Source organism: Apodemus sylvaticus, chromosome 20 (assembly GCF_947179515.1).
Source record: "Apodemus sylvaticus chromosome 20, mApoSyl1.1, whole genome shotgun sequence".
In the NCBI taxonomy this organism is placed as follows: Eukaryota; Metazoa; Chordata; class Mammalia; order Rodentia; family Muridae; genus Apodemus; species Apodemus sylvaticus.
In genome coordinates this window covers 14,104,933-14,117,090 of record NC_067491.1, presented here as the reverse complement: position 1 = coordinate 14,117,090, position 12,158 = coordinate 14,104,933, and the positions used below count along the sequence as shown (strand labels likewise).

Genomic DNA, 12,158 nt, shown 5'->3' with positions numbered 1-12,158 from the left:
CCCTATCTGATCTCAGCGTCAGGCCTATACTGATTCAGTCTAGCCGGTACCCCTTTTGCACCCCTGCAACAACAGCCTTAATGCTGTATGTTGCTTACCATGCAGAATACATAACTTTTTTCATTCCGATCGATCTCCGCCCAAGACAACACCCTTCAGTTGTTCTCTCCATTTCCAAACCCCAATTTCAGGCTTCAATCTGTGACCACCGTTTCACTTTTCCCTGGTCACAATTTCCCAATACATTCCTCTTCCTTGCTGGCCGGCCATTTTTTGGAACAATTCCGTCAGGTGCTCCTCTCTTTCCTGATCTCGGTGGAACCTCCATTTGACCGCGCCCGTGCTGCCAAGGTACCAAGTATCAGGCATGGGCCTGGGGGATTAATAAAAAACACAGACACGGGTCATTCTGTACAGAGAATGCCAAAGCTTTACTGAGAGACCAGCAATATATTCACTAGAGGCCAGGGAAGGGAACAGGAAAAAACAATTATAGTCATAGGTCAGGCACCTGGGAAGTCCGGACCACACCGGGTGGGAAGGCAGGAATCAAGCTAAGCCACGGGTTGTTTTGTTCTCAAGAAACCTGTGCAAACAGCTCAGCTGGGGGTGTTGAGCTAAGCTCCCCAGTTCCCAACAATAGACAGGCAGCAATATTATCCCCGGTGTTCTTGCAAACAGTACACATCTGTCTTACCTACTACCACATCTCTGCATGGGCAAGCCTTATATTCATGTTTATCTAGCGTTTTATAACCCCAGCCTGTATACAAGAGGCAAAATCGTGTGCTACAGATGTGAGAGACACGCTTTTCACAAAGTGTTTCATGCTTTCCCAGGGGGATCCCCAGGAGTATACCTTCTCTATGTCTCCAGTTTGTCATACAATTTACCTTAAGAAAATGATCAGTGATGTATACAAAGTTCTGTGTAATGTGTGCCTACCATAGAACTGTTAATATGTTTTTTCTATTTTCTTTGTCTACATTTCAAATGTTATCCCCTTTCCTGGTTTCCCCTCTGAAAAAATAACCCTATTTCATCACCCCTTCCCCCTGCTCACCAACCAACCCACTCTGGCTTCCCTGTCCCGGTGTTCCCCTATGCTGGGCCATCAAGCCATCTCGGACCAAGGGCCTCTCCTTCCTTTGATGTCCAACAAGGCCATCCTCTGCTGCATATGCATCTGGAGTCATGGGTCCCTCCATGTGTACTCTTTAGTTGGTAGTTTTACTGGCTGGTTTTGTGCGTCAACTTGACCCAGGCTGAAGTTATCAGAGAAAGTAGCTTCAGTTGGGGAAGTGCCTCCATGAGATCCGGCTGTGAGACATTTTCTCAATTAGTGATCAAGTGGGAAGGGCCCCTTGTGGGTGGTACCATCTCTGGGTCTTGGGTTCTATAAGAGTGCAGGCTGAGCAAGCCAGGGGAAGCAAGCCAGTAAGGAACATCTCTCCATGGTCTCTGCATCAGCTCCTACTTCCTGACCTGCTTGAGTTCCAGTCCCAACTTCCTTTCATGATGAACGGCAAGGTGGAAGTGTAAGTTGAATAACTCTTTTCCTCCCCAACTTGCTTCTTGATGATGTTTGTGTAGGAATGGAAACCTTGACTAAGACAGTAGTTTGGTTCCTGGGAGCTCTGGGGATACTGGTTGGTTTGTATTGTTGTTCCCCCTATGGTGATGCAAGCTCCTTCAGCTTCTTGGGTTTTTTTCTCTAGCTCCGCCACTGGGAACCTTGTCCAATTGTTGGCTGAGAGCACTCCCCTCTGAATGATTGTTCTGTATTTCATATTGAAAAGAAAAAATGGTAAAAAAATTTTCTGCTGGAGGTGCATCTCTTTATCCAGTCTCAGTTTACACAGCAGAGGCTGACTTAAGCTGCCCTGCATTTAGCTAGGAGTCAAGCACAGCTGGAGAAAAGCTGCTTTTAAAGGGGCCAGCAGCTTCTCAAGTTCTAGGGCAAGTAGGCTGATGGTTATTTCTCCTAGAGAAATCTCTGCAATTGTGATTATTGGGTCCAAAGTGCTTTTTCTCTTGAAACTAAAGCTAGAAAAAAATAATTTGGTTTAAACTTATAAGATTTGGGTAGTCAACTTCATTTTTGTTTGATTGGTTTTAAAGGTATAAGTATGTTTTGCATGTCTTGATTATAGAGTATTGGCTTATAAGCTATTGGACATTCTCCTTACAGAATGACCCATGTCTGTGTCTTCTGTTAATACTCCAGGCCTACGCCCGATACTCAGTACTGTGGCGGGTGCTGTCAAATTGAAGTTCTACCAAGATTGGGAAAGAGAGGAGATCCTGACGCTCCTGACTGCATCGTTCAAAGAAAAGCCAGCTGGCAAGGAAGACGAACGTGTTGGGGAATATATGGTGCAAGAAACAAAGTAAGAGTAAGGCCTGCATCAGGCGAAGTATGTCAGGATGGCACGATGGAGACCACAGGTTCCACCTTACAATTAGTAAGTAGATCAACTGGTAGATTTGCTTAAGCAACAGGGTACTGGAATTAAGGTTAAAACAGCTAGGGTGTGACAGCAAATTGGGATGGTGAATTTTATTAGGCAAATTGTCTGCAGCCTAGAACTGCATCAGGAAGAGGAATAGAGAATAAAATAAAAACAGTAAAAAACAAACAACCAAAGACGATGTTAGAAAGATGAGAAAGAGAAGAGAAGGAAAATGGATTTCAAAACTCTCCTAGGGACAAGGGGAAACCTGGAGACGTCCTGTTTCCTCTATGGACCCTACTGGAGGTATTTTTAGTCCTGGTTACAAGTGTTCCCTCTCTATGTATTGTCTTTGGTGCATCAGTTTGTCCACGTGTGTCTGTCTTTGGTTTCTTGGTTCTCTTTCAGATTCATGTGAGCAATGTTTAGTTCTTGTTTGCAGGTCAGCAGCTTCGATTTCTTTTGCATATTCTTTAAGTTGCTTTTTCTCTATTTCAAATGACTCCAGTAATTCTTTCAGATCGTTTATTTGATTATAGATTTCATCTGCTCATAATTTTCATGAAGTTTCTGAGCTAACGCCAGTCTCTGTTTCCACAAGCTCCAATGCCAATCCTTGGCACCTGAATTCATTCTCTAAGCTCTCCACTTCGGTCGCCTCTGCCCGTATCTTATTCATAGCTTCTTGTGTACTTAGAAGTTGCTGCTGTGTCTCTTGGGAGTTTCTGGTCCTTGTCCTTTAGCTTCTATTTCTATTTCTGCCAGTCTCTCCTGCGCCCTGGAGAGCTCTTCTCTCTTTTCTGTGGCATCTTTTTCCTGTGCAGCTATCTCTTATTGCCTTTTAAGTTCATCTCTAAGAATTCTTAACTCTTCCTGGTTTTCAATACTCATTTCAATATTTTCCTTTAGGTCCATCTTCAGTTGTTCCTTTTCTGCTCTAATAGTTTCCAGTGTCTGTTGGAGTCCACCACTCTCCTGCATTAGAGAGTCTATTTTCCTGTTCCTCAGTTTCTCCATTGTCCTTACCACCAAGGACCAATGTGTGGGCACTTTTCAGCCAGCAGATTCTGTTCATCTATTCCTTCCAGCTGAGCTTCATCTCCAGCTCCTCCCCCTTCTTTTGTATGCAAATTACCGGGCATTTCCTCAGAAGTTTTCATTTCAGCATGTTAATTGTTTCCTGGTGTTTCAAAGACTCGAGAGCATTTAATAACTGTTCTTGAGTATCTATATTCATGTTCACCATGTCCTGGATGTCACTTCTGAGTTGGTCCCTCAGTCTGCAGGCTCTCCTGGAGTTTAGCTTTAGGTCTTTCTCTTCTTGGGTTAAGGCTCTCTTCCTCCAAGGTTTGCTGCAGCTGCTCCCTGAGCCGAGCTTTCTCCTTCTCTAAGGACTGCAGGCTAGAGTCTCTGCAGGCTAGAGTCTCTCAGCTCCTCCATTTTATTCAGCCTTTCTGGAGCCTCAACTGTTTTCCGCTCAAGCTCCTGAGTCTTGTGAGAAAGCTTGGCCCTCATGGAATCCAGAGCCAGGCGCTCTGCTTCTTTGGAGAGCGTTGCCATCTCCTGCTTCTTCCTCTTGCTTCTTCCTCTTGCTCTCCTCCAGGGCCCCCTCATGCCTGAGCTCCAGCTCCATGCCCAGGCTTCTCAGGGCCGGCCACGCCTCCTCACTGCCCCTCTGACTCAGCCTGGAAGCCCCAAGGTCATCTTTAGTGTTTCCAATCTCCTCATGCAAACCTTGAATTCTACTGTCTTTCTGAGCTATTTCTGAAAAGTTTTTCTTTCTGTTCCTAGAGTTCTTCAGAGTTCTTCAGATTTCTCATGCAACTTTCCTCAGCATCTCCACCTCGGACATAAAGATTTCAACTCCAACAGCAAGTTAACTTCTTTTTGCAAAGTTTCTTTATTTAGTTCTGTTTGGAGGTCAGTAATCTTTTTTTTTTTTTCCCAATTCCAAATTAGACTATAAACCTTTGCCGTCTACCAGGACGCTGAGTTTTGATATTTCTTGAAAAGCCGACCGTAATTCCTTATCCAGATCAGTTGCAGGTTTTTTTTTTTGCTTCCAGTTGGCATTGATACACGTGAATGTCATTTTCTATTTGCTTACAAGAATCTGAAAGTTCATTAATTTTCTCCTTCAGCTGCAGATTTTCACTTCTAAGGAAGGATGCCTCTCTTGGCATCAAGGGCTACTGTGTCCAAATCAGACAGTGCGCATTGCCTGTTTTCTGGTCTTCAGTGGTGTCCGGTGAGTAGGACACATCTATCTTCATCTTTTCTGACTCTGGGCATCTATGTATCCCTGCAGGTTCTTAATCTGGTCCTCTTTTTAAGAAGCTCTACTTTTGAACGTAGTTCATTCTCTAGACCTTGATTATATTCTTCTGCATGTTTAATTAAATTCTTTAAGTTGGAAACTTCATGCATTAGTTGCATCTCTTGATCTTTTTCTTTCTGTTCTGGAAACTCAAATTCCTCTAACTCATTTTTTTTCTTTTAATTTCAATTTCAAGTCTTCATTTTCTCAGCTGTTCATAATCCACACGAGATCATTATATTGGCATTAAGTGAGTTCAACTCACTTTTACAGTTTCCTCGCTTAGGAGCATGGAGGCTGAGCTCCATTCCTCCTCAGGCAATGGCTCCAGAGTGCTACCGAACACTGCAGACTCCCAAGAGTGCACTCTCTCCCGACTACATGATAGAATTCTCTCTCAAAAGTCACAGAAGTTTTACATTTTCTTGTTTGTTGGGATTTTAAATTCCTTTTCATAATTTGAATCCTTCATTTTGTCGTAGCACCAAGTAACTCTTCATTTCTTTTTAATCTCTAGCTCCTGTTGCATTGCAAGAGAAGATGACGTCACCAGCATCCGCTTCAGGTTCTGAATTTTCTCCTGAACTTTCTGAAGCAAGTCTTTTTCATCCAGAAGCTGGGACAGTTGATTCTTTGCCATTTCCTGTGCCTGAGTCTTTGTATTTACCTCCTCCAACTGTTTTTTAAGATCCGCTATTTCTCTTTATCTTTTCAAGAGAGCTTCATCATTTGACACATCATTAACATAAGGAGTATTCATATGCTTAGCCATACTAGCAAACTGGAGGGTGGTCAGTGTTTCTTCAAATGATACTGGAGTAATTGTGCAGATACGTATCTTCACGTTTCCTCCCAAGGAACTTTGAAGAATTCGTGTCAATTTGCTATCTCGGTAACTTATGAAACCACCAACCTGTCTGTCACCAACGTGTCCATCACTGAGTTTCTTAATCATTTGTCCCAAAATCAAGTTGTAATTTCTAGAACAGCCCTCCTTCAGTTGAACACCTTCAGCTCCTGTTTGAGCAGCTCTTTCACGGACTGCAAGATCCACCAAATTTAGAAGAGACACCTTGATAAGAGCCATCGCAATTGTAAGATTCACCCTTTTTCTCTGATTTCCAAAATCATCCTAAAAATGGTATGAGAACGACTCATATGGTAAGAAACCCATAATGAATCCATAAAAAACTCAGTGACGGACAGCTTGGTGACAGGTTGGTGGTTTCATAAACTACTGAGATAGCAAATTAACACGAATTCTTCAAAATCCCTTGGGAGGAAATGCGAAGACATGTATCATCTGCACAATTACTCCAGTATCATTTGATGAAACTCTGACCACCCTCCAGTTTGCTAGCATGGCTAAGCATATGAATACAGTCTAATGGTTTCTACATGGAGACCATGGTTTCTTACATGGAGATCTACAATGAAACCATTACAGACTTACTCTGTAATGATCAAAAATGAAACCTTTGATAATTTGGGAAGACATCCACAAGAATGTTTATGTTGCTGATCTCACAGAAGAAGTGGTTTATACAGCATAAATGGCTTTGAACTGGCTCGCAACACTAGAAAAGAACAGACATTATGGAATAACCAAAATCAAAGAAGCAGTCATTCTTATACCATTTTTAGGATGGTTTTGAAAAGCAGAGAAAAGGGTGAATCTTCAAATTTTGACGGTTCTATCAAGGTGTCCCATCTGAATTTGGTTGATCTTGCCCTGGGTATAACTCCTAGACAATCTTTAGAACCCATCATTGTATGTGAAGGACCAAGTATCCTTACTTTGGTATAGAAATGAGGGAGAAAACATTCAGAACATAATAGCACACTTACTTGTAACCATGTGTTCGTACTGTGATATAGTTTTGCAAATATCTATTGTATAGTTGAATCCCTGCCCATACATGGTCTTTGGTCCAGATGCTTGGGATGTGTATTGGTCAGAGCTTTGATAGCAGACAGTGATGCTTGCCTGCTATGCTTGCCTTCTCTCCTGCCATCATTTTAAAGGCAGAGTCCCAGTCTAACTCAGATCCATAGTTTTCCAATGCAGTGCTGAAGTCAATCCTGGCGGTGTTGGTGGCAGTCTCCTCCTCCTCTTCCTCCTCCTCCCTTGTCCTTCCATTACCCCATTTTCATGTCTGGCAATTGCTTTTTCCATGCTAGGCATTGCAAATCCTATTTTACCGGAAGCTACATATTTTATATACTTATAACAATCTTGAGCCTCTTTATAGGATGCAGCTAAGATGTTTGGGAGAACTTTTACCTATTTGAGTCTCATTCTTTTTAGATGTATTAGGCAGCAGTATAATCACCATTAGTCTGAGACTAGCTATTCCTCGTGGAAACAAGCCCTCCTGAATGCTCTCTGTGGCTTACAGAAAGTTCCCCATTCTGCTTAGTCAGATGCCAGCTTCCCAGTCATGGGCACGGCTACTTCCAGTTCTTCTGAATGGTTCTTCCTTCAGCCTCAGGCAGTGAACGTGTGCTGGTCTGTATTCTGTGGGATGTCTGGGGAAATCACTGTAGACGTGGCCAGTTCAGTGTCTGGGCTGGTCTCTCCTCCCAGGGACTCTGTTTTAGGAACACTGGATGTCTTGATTCTCCCAAATCCTTGCCAATGTTAGCCCAGCCTATTTCTTGAGATGGTTTCCCTTGAACTGCATTCTCTCCAGAGAATGACAAGTGGGTCACTGTAACCACAGCAGTGGCAGGTTTTCATGGGTCACCATCCTTAACTGACTGCTGTCTAGTTTTTAATATGTGACTTTTGTGTGTATTTTATCCATTCTTTGTATTATGTTTACAGAAAACGATAGTTCATGGTGTTACACTGCATTCTCTCAGCTTCATACTTTACTTTTTTAATTAAAAATTTCAACTAAACAAATTTCTCCATAGTGTCATTGATTTTCTTGGAGGTCTTTGCTTTCCTCAGTTTTCATAAAACATTGGTAAAATATTCATGTTACCATTTAAAACTTAAGCTCATTAGAGTATCTGGACTCAGACTAGTCCTAATCAGGTTTGTAGTATTTCTGCAGATCTCTACTATCCTGTGGGTTTCCTTTGCTGGGCCACATAGCCTTGTAGTTAGGCATAGCCACGTGACTGTCTCCAGTGGATAGGCTGTGAATGGAAGCAGCGTGTTTTACTTTGGTCACAGCTTTCAAAGGAAGAATGAATTCTCTATTCATGCTCTTGTTTGTTACAGAATACTCCCAGTGCTAGCCGAGATAACAGGATCAAGCAAGTGTCAACACTCCATTAATCCAGTGGTTCTCATCCTTCCTAACACTGACTCTTTAATATAGTTCCTTACGCTGTGGTGATCCCCAACAACAAACCATTTTTATTGCTGATTCATAACTGTAATTTTGCTACTGTTATGAATAATGGAATTATCTGATATGCAATCCTTGTGAAAGGATTGTTTGACCCACAGGTTGAGAACCACTGCATTAACCTGAATCCTGGGAAGACTTTCTACCAAACTACATTAAATACTTATTAGTGAGAGCAAAAATGAACATGTGTGGTTATGTAAAATGTAAAACCATTAAGCTCTTGGAGTGAACTTCCTAATGCAGTTCACCCTGTCCACCACAGCTAATACCTTCTGAAACAACTAGTTTTTCTTTCTTGCATTTTTTTTAAATGCATGCTCTTGACACCTAAATTGTAGCAGAATTTAAAGTGGATCTTCACTGCTTGTGAATAACTAATAACTTTAGAACCTCTCAAATAATTTTGGGAAAAGAAAATAACATTACCAAAAATAATGAGAACACTTCATGTTAAAACACATGGGGTGCTGCAAGATCTGTATGCAAAGGGTTATCTGAATTCAATACTAGAAAATGCATCAAGACCAAATCAAGCTTACTGCAAATGTAATTTAATGTTGAGAAATCTACTAACACAAAATATCCACATTGAAAGGTTACAGAATGAAAATAATCTCCACAAATGCTAAAAACTTTGATTTAAGAAAAAAATAACATCTTAGCAAATGTGGCCAGGACATCTCGTGCTTAAAATCACAACATGAACCAACTACCAATTTCAGTAACTGCTCAATGGCGCTTTCCCTTTTAAAGTAGTCAAAAGACAAAGACCTTTGTGCTGGTGAGCTGGGATGTCAACCTGTCTCCAGCTCCAGTCATTCAGGAAGAGGGAAACTCAATTGAGAAAATGCTCCCACCAGTTTGAGCATGTGGGTAGATCTGTGGGCTATTGTGTGTGTGTGTGGTTTTACAAGACAGGGTTTCTCTGTGTAGCCCTGGCTGTCCTGGAACTCACTCTGTAGACCAGGCTGGCTTCGAACTCAGAAATCTGCCTGCCTCTGCCTCCCAAGTGTTGGGATTAAAGACGTGCAGCGCCACCGCCCCCACCACCAGACTGTGGGCCATTTTTTATTAATGGCTCTAATTAATGATAAAAAGGGTAAGCAGAACTCAGAGCTGGACTGGACCACTCCTGGGCAGGTGGTCCTAAATTGTATATGAAAGCAGGGTATGCAAACCAGTAAGTGTTCTCCATAGCTTCTGCTTCAGTTCCTGCCTTTGTGTTCCTGCCTTGAGTTTGTGCCTTGACTCTCCTCCATGATTGATTGTGATAGAGACATGCAAGTTGAAACAAACCCTTCCCTCCACATGTTGCATTTAGTCATGGTATTTAATTACAGCGACACAAATCATAATATACACTTTATCATCCTCATTGGACTGGCTGGCTTTGTATCAATTTAACACAAGTTAGAGTCATCAGAGAGGAAGGGGCCTCAGTTGAGGAAATGCCTCCACCAACTGTAAGGCATTTTCTTTTTTTTTTTTTTTTTTTTGTCTTTTTTTTTTATTTGATATAATTTATTTACATTTCAAATGATTTCCCCTTTTCTAGCCCCCCCCCCACTCCCCGAAAGTCCCGTAAGCCCCCTTCTCTTCCCCTGTCCTCCCTCCCACCCCTTCCCAGTTCCCCGTTCTGGTTTTGCCAAATACTGTTTCACTGAGTCTTTCCAGAACCAGGGACCACTCCTGCTTTCTTCTTGTATCTCATTTGATGTGTGGATTATGTTTTGGGTATTCCAGTTTTCTAGGTTAATAACCACTTATTAGTGAGTGCATACCATGATTCACCTTTTGAGTCTGGGTTACCTCACTTAGTATGATGTTCTCTAGCTCCATCCATTTGCCTAAGAATTTCATGAATTCATTGTTTCTAATGGCTGAATAGTACTCCATTGTGTAGATATACCACATTTTTTGTATCCACTCTTCTGTTGAGGGATACCTGGGTTCTTTCCAGCATCTGGCAATTATAAATAGGGCTGCTATGAACATAGTAGAGCATGTATCCTTATTACATGGTGGGGAATCCTCTGGGTATATGCCCAGGAGTGGTATAGCAGGATCTTCTGGAAGTGAGGTGCCCAGTTTTCGGAGGAACCGCCAGACTGCTTTCCAGAGTGGTTGTACCAATTTGCAACCCCACCAGCAGTGGAGGAGTGTTCCTCTTTCTCCGCACCCTCTCCAACACCTGCTGTCTCCTGAATTTTTAATCTTAGCCATTCTGACTGGTGTAAGATGAAATCTTAGGGTTGTTTTGATTTGCATTTCCCTAATGACTAATGAAGTTGAGCATTTTTTAAGATGCTTCTCCGCCATCCGAAGTTCTTCAGGTGAGAATTCTTTGTTTAACTCTGTACCCCATTTTTTAATAGGGTTGTTCGGTTTTCTGGAGTCTAACTTCTTGAGTTCTTTATATATATTGGATATTAGCCCTCTATCTGATGTAGGATTGGTGAAGATCTTTTCCCAATTTGTTGGTTGCCGATCTGTCCTCTTGATGGTGTCCTTTGCCTTACAGAAACTCTGTAACCTTATGAGGTCCCATTTGTCAATTCTTGCTCTTAGAGCATACGCTATTGGTGTTCTGTTCAGAAACTTTCTCCCTGTACTGATGTCCTCAAGGGTCTTCCCCAGTTTCTTTTCTATTAGCTTCAGAGTGTCTGGCTTTATGTGGAGGTCCTTGATCCATTTGGATTTGAGCTTAGTACAAGGAGATAAGGATGGATCAATTCGCATTCTTCTGCATGCTGACCTCCAGTTGAACCAGCACCATTTGTTGAAAAGGCTATCTTTTTTCCATTGGATGTTTTCAGCCTCTTTGTCGAGGATCAAGTGGCCATAGGTGTGTGGGTTCATTTCTGGATCTTCAATCCTGTTCCATTGATCCTCCTGCCTGTCACTGTACCAATACCATGCAGTTTTTAACACTATTGCTCTGTAGTATTGCTTGAGGTCAGGGATACTGATTCCCCCAGATTTTCTTTTGTTGCTGAGAATAGTTTTAGCTATCCTGGGTTTTTTGTTGTTCCAGATGAATTTGATAATTGCTCTTTCTAACTCTGTGAAGAATTGAGTTGGGATTTTGATGGGTATTGCATTGAATCTGTATAGTGCTTTAGGCAAAATGGCCATTTTAATTATATTGATTCTACCGATCCATGAGCATGGGAGGTTTTCCCATTTTTTGAGGTCTTCTTCCATTTCCTTCTTCAGAGTCTTGAAGTTCTTGCCATACAGATCTTTCGCATGTTTGGTAAGAGTCACCCCAAGATACTTTATACTGTTTGTGGCTATTGTGAAGGGGGTCATTTCCCTAATTTCTTTCTCAGCCTGCTTATCCTTTGAGTATAGGAAGGCCACTGATTTACTTGAGTTGATTTTGTAACCTGCCACTTTGCTGAAGTTGTTTATCAGCTGTAGGAGCTCTCTAGTGGAGTTCTTTGGGTCACTTAGGTAGACGATCATGTCGTCTGCAAATAATGATAGTTTGACTTCCTCCTTTCCAATTTGTATCCCTTTGACCTCCTTATGTTGTCGAATTGCCCGAGCTAGTACCTCAAGTACAATATTGAAAAGATAAGGAGAAAGGGGGCAGCCTTGTCTGGTCCCTGATTTCAGTGGGATTGCTTCAAGTTTCTCTCCGTTTAGTTTGATGCTGGCTACCGGTTTGCTGTATATTGCTTTTACTATGTTTAGGTATGGGCCTTGAATTCCTGTTCTCTCCAAGACTTTAAGCATGAAAGGATGCTGAATTTTGTCAAATGCTTTTTCAGCATCCAATGAAATGACCATGTGGTTTTGTTCTTTGAGTTTGTTTATGTAGTGGATTGTATTGATGGATTTTCGTATATTGAACCAACCCTGCATTCCCGGGATAAAGCCTACTTGATCATGGTGGATGATCGTTTTGATGTGTTCTTGGATTCGGTTGGCAAGAATTTTGTTGAGTATTTTTGCATCGATGTTCATAAGGGAAATTGGTCTGAAGTTCTCTTTCTTTGTTGGATCTTTGTGTGGCTT

At 41.9% G+C, this 12,158-nt stretch overlaps 1 pseudogene; it reads right to left on the bottom strand.

The window, feature by feature from the left end:
• Positions 1-2,813: 2,813 nt before the first annotated feature.
• LOC127671306 (centromere-associated protein E-like) lies at positions 2,814-5,928 on the bottom strand (annotated as a pseudogene).
• Between the last annotated feature and the right edge of the window lie 6,230 nt (positions 5,929-12,158).